The sequence below is a fragment of the Corvus kubaryi genome, unplaced genomic scaffold (genome assembly GCF_017639235.1).
Source record: "Corvus kubaryi isolate FWS band 111438036 unplaced genomic scaffold, C.kubaryi_AGA036_p1.0 37328, whole genome shotgun sequence".
Lineage (NCBI taxonomy): Eukaryota > Metazoa > Chordata > Aves > Passeriformes > Corvidae > Corvus > Corvus kubaryi.
In genome coordinates this window covers 9,176-18,351 of record NW_024581106.1, presented here as the reverse complement: position 1 = coordinate 18,351, position 9,176 = coordinate 9,176, and the positions used below count along the sequence as shown (strand labels likewise).

Here is a 9,176-nt window from a genome sequence, read left to right as displayed (position 1 = left end):
AGAGACTTAGTATTCCCTATTACAGAGCTATGTCACTTGTCTTTCCCTTCCTTCAGTCCTTTTTTCTGTATTCTTATCCCTTTAAGTCTCTTGCAGTTGGATATTGTCTTTGTGAGCAGTAGTCTAGTTTTTTCTGTTTGATAAATGTTTTGGATTTTGAAGGTAGTATTTTTCTCAATGCTTTCCAGTTTGCACTGTTTTTTTAACACAACGCTGTGTCAAGAATAAAACACTCTTCAGGCAATTATCTTAGGAATATTTGTTTACTAAATAATGCTTAGAATTATGTTTGGGTTTAGAATACTCAGCTAAAACCTATGTGTCTTTAATTGCTGTGTCTGTAATTTTTTTGTTGTATGTCTTTACTATTATTCTACTAGGATTTGGAAGTAGCTCTGCCTTTGGAAGTAGTGCCACAGGAGCATCATTATTTGGGTTTGGAACTACAAGTAAACCATCAGGAAGTCTAAGGGCAGGTTGGTTTGTTTCTTTTGAATTCAAAAAATCAAGTTTCTCTTAAAGCAAGTCTTATAATTAAACTGCTGTGCTCACACCAAGAAACTGATAATGTGCTTAAAGTTGCATGTGTCTATCATTATTAACATAACTATTTACTTGCTAGATACACATTTTCAGATAAGTTTTTGGGTTTTGTTGAAGGTCTCCTATGTAGACAGTACCAAGTATCAATGTTTCCCATTTCATGGCGTCTGTCTAATTAGGAGTGGAAGCAAGAGATCAGATGCAGTCTCATACACAGGAAAACAGTTGTCACTTGAATGCATTGGCATCAGTTACTAATTGAAATTCATATATAAATTAGTGACAAATATACTAGTAATTTGACTTACTGTATTTACAAATAAAGTTAAAATTATTTTCTAGAAGCTCAGAGGTTTCCTTAAAAACATATAAATGCTTACTCTATTTGAATAGTAAGTTATATGCATTGTATCTCTGTATACATTCATAATTCATTATAATAACTACTTTGAAAACATTTCTGTGGCAATTGAAATACACAGTGTTCATTTAGTCTTTTTTTTGTTTCATTTTGTTGGGGATGATAAAATTAAAATATGGATGCTATTGCTCCTTAACTCAGATGTCTGAAATATAGCTGGCATCTCCATTTACCTTTTAAATAGGAATAATAGCTTACTAAGCTATTACTAATCAAATATTTTCTATAGTCTGTCTTACAATCTTTTTTCAGTGGCACATTGAAGGAGGATCATGTCTCAAGAAAAATGTTTATTCAACTGCTATTAAAAGAAAACAGAATTTTGCTGGTATTTACTAGGAAGCACTATGATTTTTGTTCTGGATTCTCCTTGGTTAGTGATGAGTTGTCAGACCTGTAAAGTACTTTAAGCTTTGTATTACATGGTGGAAATAGCTCATGAATGTTAACAGCCTAGTAAGGTTCTTGATGGAACTCTCTTTACAGTATCTGGTGTCCAAGCACTAACCTTCTTTTACTTAGTTCTTAATAAGAGAAACAACTGGAAGACTTACACTGCTTAAAGTTTTATCTTGTAGTTTATTGTCCCTAAGCCTATATAAAATTAGCTATTATATATAAATAACATTGCAGTGTTTCAAGCTGCTGAATCACAAAGCTAAAAATTTAGTTTCAACATATTAAATAGAATTAGAAAACTACTTGTATGGCTTAGTTGCCCATCACTACGGAAGTATCAAGCCAAAGTAAATAGCAAGTCTGTCTTACCTATGGTGGTGGTGTGCAGAGGCAATTTAAATATCATTTCCCTCAAACCAGGCTTTGTCATGAAGCCACTGCTGTCAGTCTCTCTTTTGCAAGTGAGGGGGTTGCACCCAATAAAATGAAGATTTTCAATTATCTCAAGAGTCTCAGCTACAGAAAGTGGTAACCAGGAATAAAAACAGATTAAATGTAATTTCTGTCATTTTGTGATTAGAAAACCAAGTGGTCATGAAATCCTTATCTAGACTGGGATTATAGAAAAGAAACCACTATTAAAAATTTGGTAGCCCAGAAGCACACTAACTTTTATCTTTTATATCCAAAACATTATGTCACATAGTATCTGGATTGCATATGATCTTTAATTTTATTGAGGGTGATGCCTTTTCCTGGTCTTAAAATCAAGAGTCATACACGGTTAGAAGGGAAAAAGGGATTTTACCTTGGTATTTATTTTAAGGATCCTTAGGTGCACACGTCCAGGTCAAATGCACTGAAATACACCCTGCAAAATGCCCCCCCAAAAGATCTGGTATAACATTATAGGTTTTACTAATTAGCATATCTATCAAAGATTCCCCAATGAGAGGCTCAGGTGAGCCCCCCTCCCCAAGGAGCCTTCCCTTGGATGGTTCTATCTTAGTTTACAAAATGTGTTCTGGAGAGGACCTTGGGGTCTGGGGCACACTGATCTATCTATGAAGCTTCTAAAATGTTTAGTCTCTCAGCATGACAAACAAGTCCAAGAATGTAGGGGGAAAGCACTAAGAATACAGAAGTTGTAAAAAGGTATAACAGGGGTATAAAAGAAAAGGCAAAAAATCTTCATGGCATCAAGGGTGTATAAATGGGTTTGAATGATACCTGAGGCTAGCCAGGTTATATATATATTTTTTTTTTAATCTATTGTGTCCTCTTTCTTAGATACCTGTCTTGGGGTGACCTTATGATGTGTATCCCATATCGCCGCCTATGCCCAGAAATTAATTTTTGTGCCTTTCTATGCCTCTAAACTGAGCCTGAAAGGGGGAAGGAAAAAACTGAGCAAAACTTTCTCAAAGCAGTTTGCAGCTCGTTCAAGGTTACAAAAAGATAGCAGGGTTTTTTTTTTTTTCCCCAGCTGGGGCAGGTGAGGGAGGAAGCACCCGGCTTGCTGCTTTCCAGTCAGTTTTTGGCCAGTTTTTTTCAGTTTCTTGTTCTCCGGAGAGAGACTGAGAGTTGGACTTTGGATTTCCTTCTCTGGAATTTCGGATTTTTTTTTTCTCCCTTTTCTACTGGACTGCTTGATTGCTGTAACATCAGAGCACATCGGGACGACTTTCCACCGGGCACAGAGGGCCTGGCCCCAGCCCAAGCCCCAGCTCCGAGGAGACCAAAGGGAGGACTCGAACACTTTCCCAGGTTTTTTTCCTCTACAGTGAAAGATTTTTCCATCTAACATTATTCTCCTTCCCATGTGTTTGTTAAATAAATAGTTTTATCTTCTTCACTTTCCTTCAAGGAAAATTTATTTTTTCCCGAACCTGGTGGGGGAGGGGTGGTTGTGCCTTCTCTCAGAGGATATATTTCTAAATTTGCCCAAACTGGAACAATACCATTTACAGGATTCTGAAAGCATATACTGGTTTATATTACTGTGTAATGGTTGCATCTTGTTTCTGAATCTGGGCTCTGCAATTCACTGCTACTGCTTGGGTTTAGATATGAGCACTTAAGTATTTTCCCAGACTAATGTGTATGGGAGCACTAGTTAAGTGTGTGTTCCAACACACACTGTTCCAGGCTGCTTAGGCTGCCCCAGGTCTCCTCCACAGGTTTTCCATTGGTTTGATCTTATCTTAGAATTAAAATTAAAGATCCCCAAATTGGTTCTGTCAAGTGTTTAATTTTTATGAGTTAGATTTAATTGCCTTAAAAGATGTGAAAATGTTTCTAGTGCTATTACTGCTTTTCTCAGTTTCAGGTTGTCTGTGTGAGGAGAAAATTCTGAGTCCTCTGATAGTCCTTGAGCATCTTGTAATAGCAAATTTGGGTTGGTCCAGGAATGGTCATTGCGTTTATCAGTAGATGAAAAGCAGAGCAGCTTCAGTCTTCGGGCAGTTCCTTTAGTGCACACAGTTGTGAGATGGAACAGTGTCTCACGCTTCCCTCTGAAACACACAGAGACATTGTGGAAAGCTGACTCCAAAACAAGTCCCATTTAATTCCTACTCTTATTCATTTAACAGCAACCAAAAAGGCAAATGTGAGTGGGCTATTGTAAAGGGCATTAAGACTCTTAAAGTAACAGGAAAAGGGAAAAATCACCATTGAATTTCCTTAACAATTTAATAAAACGTTAAGAGGAGGGGGAGTGTATAAATGCAATTTTTGTGAAAACATGCTAAATATACCTTGAAGATTTGAGTTGAAAATTCTTGTTGGAGACTTATTTTTACTGAAGAATTGCAGCCTCAGTAAATGAGATAAGAGATAACCAAGTGGGATCATGGCTGGATGCACTCATACTGCTGAAAAACAGACCTTAATATAATCCATGAGCAACTTTTATTTAGAGAGGCTAATAAATCAGTCAAAGCTGTTCTTGAAATACGTTTTGATCTAGAGCACCCATTGTGGTATGCAAGATGAAAGCAGGAATAGGTTGCCATGTGATGAACTGCTTTTTCTCCCTGTAGTATTAAATCTACCAAAAAAATACTGTTAAGGGGAGTTGCGTACTCATCTTTGGCTTACTGAGCTAAAGGGCTGACGGAAGCAGAGACGCACAAGCCCAGTGAATAAAGTGTGATCATAACACCCTTCAGGGAGATGTGAAGGCTGTGTCCTTGAAGGGCAGGTTGTCATTTACTTCCTGAAAATCACTGTTCGCACATAAATAATACTAATTTCAGCAAGCACATTGTTGATCACATTGTACCTATGGTTCGAGACTTTGTGAGTCTTCCCTCTAAACTGAGCCATTCTGTGACTGATTATTTTTCTTGCAGCAGGAATCAGACTCAATGTATACCTTGTTCAAGTTTTTTATCTTGAAGATTTTTCATTTCAGTGCTCAGCTTTAGGGTTTGGTTTACTTCTAACAAAACTTGGTACCTTGGCCTTGTTATGCTGCCATGACTGGAGAAAACCATTTAGATTAATTTCACGTCTGCCTTTCTGTACTTTTATGGCTGCCCTTAATGTCACTTCTAACAGCTATTGCTTTCCAAGCTGTATCTAAATTAACTATTCTCAGTCTTCTATCACATAGTTTATGCATCTCTTACTGTAATATTACTCAAATAAAGCATAGGCTGCCTTCTCTGCATGCTTGAAAATAATCCCTGCATCTAGAAGCAGCAAGGTGGAGGTAATTTATGAGCACTGTACTCTTGCCTGCTGAGCTCCTGACATGATACGTCACATGCAGCTTTATTATGAATGGCATTCATGATGTTTTCTATGGGAAGCAATGCTTGCCTGTTATCTCACATACCTGAAGTAAAAAGATAACTTTTTTTCATTCATGAGACTCCCTGATACATCTTAGCTGGGACTCAGAGTTATCAGGGAAATGGAAGAACACCTGCATGTGTTTCACCCCTTACATCCTAGGATGAGAGACAAATTAACCCACAAAATTTAGACAAGACCCAAATGAACACTATCAGTCACTATCATCAGTCGCACTCTAGATATGCACAACCATTACACTGACAATGAGTTCCATGCCCGTGCCAGAGGACTGTGAGTTACTGGAATGTTAATGATGAATTTTTTTGACAATATGATGTGTGTAACCCAAGTCCAGACATTGCAGGAAAAAGTTTCATGTTATGTTTTGAGGTAGTTCTTAATGCAGAGTGTCAGCAGCAAATGAGAGAATAGAAGACATCAGGCTTGAGAGAGCTACTTTAGGATTCCGATGAGACAACCAGTTGGGTTTTTCTTTCTGTACTCCAAAAATATTTTAGGCATTGAGTTGAAGATACTGATGTGACCAAAGAATTGCTTTAGCTGTCTGTTAGAGAACTAATGAAGCAATATAAAGTAATGCATATTGAGAATATACTCTCTCTTGATTGTGAACCAGTCCTATTTTTCTTGTTATCTTAATTGTTTGCAGGTTTTCAGGAACACCTTGTATGAAGCTCTTTGTTAAAATCTGAACTTGGCTCATGTCATACTTATTATTTTGTGGTCTCTTGAGACAACAAAAAGTGAAGTTATGAAGTTCTGCTTCTTATTAAGTAATCTTTGAGAAATTTCTAGCATTCTCTAATAGTTGCAATTATTATCCAAGTTGGTTGTGCATAACTGATATAAATTTGTAAAAGAAAGTGAAATGAGTTAGTGTTACTGTTCCTGGAAACTGTAGAAAGACTTTCTTAAACTGATGTTGTTTCATAGCTGAATCAAATGTTCAGTTTGTTTACCTTAATAGAAAAGGGTGGAGGAGTTAAAATAGCACAATTTGCTCAGCTAGTCGTTCAGTTTTTCCAAAGCTTTGTTTCTAGTGCTGTTTTTTGGTCTGTCATAAAGGGTGTTTTTAAATACAAGCAATTTGGCAAGGATTTTTAACCTTTTCTGCCGCACATTTAAGGTGTTGTCTGTGCCACGTATGTTACAAAGGCAGGCAGAGGTAGCCAAGTCAGTAGGAAGAAGGCTGAGCAGTCCAACTCCAGCTTTGCCATTTCTCTGCTGTGAGTGAAGTGAGTGGTCCATGGTCCACCTGTATCTTCTGCCTTCCCTCCCACCTTAGGAGTGCATTGCATGTTTATGCTGAGAACTTGAGGAATTATGGTTCTTCTGTTGTACAATTTCAGTGAGACTTCTGTGTGCTACTCTTGTATGGATAATGCTATAATAGACTTGTGATTTAGGATATAATTGTTTGCACTCACTGAGGTAGTCTGTGTCAGTGCTGCAACATCCAAGTTGTCATGGCAAGTCCAAGTACTCTAGCAGAGTGATTTACCATTGTTGATCCATGTTGGTATAAAGTGTTACAACTGCTGGTAATAAAGTGGCTGGTGTTCAAAACGTCAAGGAGAACAAATTTACAATCCTGATATAACTTATGTTTTAAAATATTTTTCCCTCCCCCATAAGGCTTTGGGAGCTCGACTACATCTGGGTTTAACTTCAGCAGTCCTGGCATCACAGCATCAGCTGGCCTGACATTCAGGGTGTCTAATCCTGCATCTGCAGGCTTTGGGACAGGAGGGCGACTTCTTCAGCTGAAGAAATCTCCAGCTGGAAACAAGCAAGGGAAAAGATAGGCCCCCCTTTTAGGGAGGGGGAAGTGCATCAACTTTGTTCATCTGAAAAGTCTATTTTTCTAGATTGATGCATTAATTAAATTGCATCCCAGGAGATTTATAACAATGTTGCTACTTTTCCCTAGTGAAATCATAATGAACAGCTATTTTCTTGTGAATAGAAACCTGTTTATGTATTTTTATTTTGGACCCTAGTTTTAGAAATGTTCCATACTGCATTATTATTAAAGATTCTTGTAAAATCATCTATTTAACCTAACGTTAGTAGCAGAATATTTTTTGTTAATAAACTTTATACCATATGAATATATGCATATTTGGTTTTTTTGTACAGATAATATATATTCTAGTACAAATACTAGAGTTCATATCTTCTGCTCCTGGATATGGCTTTTAAATCTACTTCAGGGTGTTTTTGTGTATGTGAATGTAAATATATACAGTACAGTGCACGTCTGTGTGTATGTATGTGTAGATATATATGTATAAAACACAGATGTGCATACCTTACCCCATAGACAGATCTCCTTTTCTTTGTGTGTTCTGTTTCTCCATGTTGCCCTGTGGTCCCATAGCTTGATGTTCCTAGGAATTTCAAATAGTGGGTCCCAGGCTATGTCATCATTGCTTCTGTGTTTTGTTGTTTAAAACCAGCTGAAATACAATGTTTACTATTTCATAGAGTTTCGCAGATAGCAGTTAGCAGCTGTTTTGTTCTTGTTTTGGTTTTTCTTAACCTTTTTCTTGACCCATTTAGCTGCCAACTCTGAAGAATCTGAGATTTCAACACAGACATTTCATAGATAGTATTCCCAAACTGTTCTTTTTTCTCCTGAGCTGAAGAGTAGGGCACTGCAGGATTTCAGCTGAAAGCTCAGGATGCCACAAGGTCTGTGTGCAAGCAGGAGTTGTCAGGCTGGATAAGCTTTTCCCTGCAGTTGAGGGAGAGAGGATGTGCTGTCCTAATGAAAACCTGAATTAGGTGTTACAAACCCAAGTTGATTCATGAGCTTCTCATCAGCACTGCCTTAAAAGCAGTTGGGCATCTGCTTTCAAACAAGGTGTAGTACAGTAGCTTGCTGCTCAAGAACAGAGGAGAAAAATGATGTAATTTGAAGGTTAGAGCTATTGCAGCAGTAGTTTATGAATCTCACATATTGCAACATCATAGCTTGTTATTCTGCATCTCCAGTTTGGTCTGCACAAAGAATATCTGGGAAAATATCTTAAGAAGGAACTAATAGATCGATTCTTTGCAAATAATGATACCAGGTTGATGTGTGAGCATGAAACTTTGGAGCCAAGTTGATTTTATGTAGAGGTTTTCTCATTTGCTTTCTATTGTTAAAGTGTTACTACCTTATTTAGTTACTAAATAAGTAGTTACACACCTACTTATTTTGTATGTTTTGGAAGTGTCTGCATTCAGCAGTGATTGCTCTTTGACAAATGTTTGGTATGTCACTTAATCTGATACAATTAAGGGAAACTGAGTACAGAATTCTTCACTTTTGTACTTGTATGTTTTTGCATCTTTGTGAGCAGTCTCTGAGGAAGGAATATGTGTTTTTTTAATGTCACAGAAAAATAAAGCTTACTGTTTATTTTGATTTCAATCTGTTTTTAAACTTTTATTGGGCTGCAGTCAAAACTCTAATGTTTGTATTCCTTTATTACTGCTTTTTTAATAGTTAATATGTTAAACCACTGGACTCTTATAATGCATTAATTTGTGAAACTAATTCTAAATGTGTACTGTTTGTTCATATGAGCAACTTACCATTGTGCAAACAATAAAACAATAATGTTGTGATCCTTGTAATACATGTTTGCCTATCTTAGAGATCATTTCCTGATGTTCTCCTACTTTATAGGAGAAACAAGAACCTCATTGGCTAATATGTAGAACTGTTTTTCCTAGAATTCATATAGTACAGAATTGTTCTTGCTGAAATTAGGGCCTTGATCCTGGATTGAAAGTGCAGAGGGAGAGTGGGTAAAGGGAGGTATTGTATTGTGCGGTTGTCTAGAATTTCTTCACAGTGCATGATATAAACCTGGATCACGGTGTAATGTCACACAGCACTAGGAATGGCTTTGTAAACAGGGAAACAGTCTGAGCCTCCTGGGTACCTGTGCTCTGCTTCTTTTCACATTAAAAAACAGTTATGTCCTTAATTTAG

At 37.1% G+C, this 9,176-nt stretch overlaps 1 long non-coding RNA gene across 1 annotated transcript; it reads left to right on the top strand.

The window, feature by feature from the left end:
- The first annotated feature begins 309 nt into the window (after nt 1-309).
- LOC121665433 lies at nt 310-8,815 on the top strand. The gene is made up of 2 exons (XR_006016355.1): nt 310-476; nt 6,824-8,815. It is a non-coding gene; the product is annotated as an uncharacterized LOC121665433 (long non-coding RNA).
- Nucleotides 8,816-9,176: the final 361 nt, after the last annotated feature.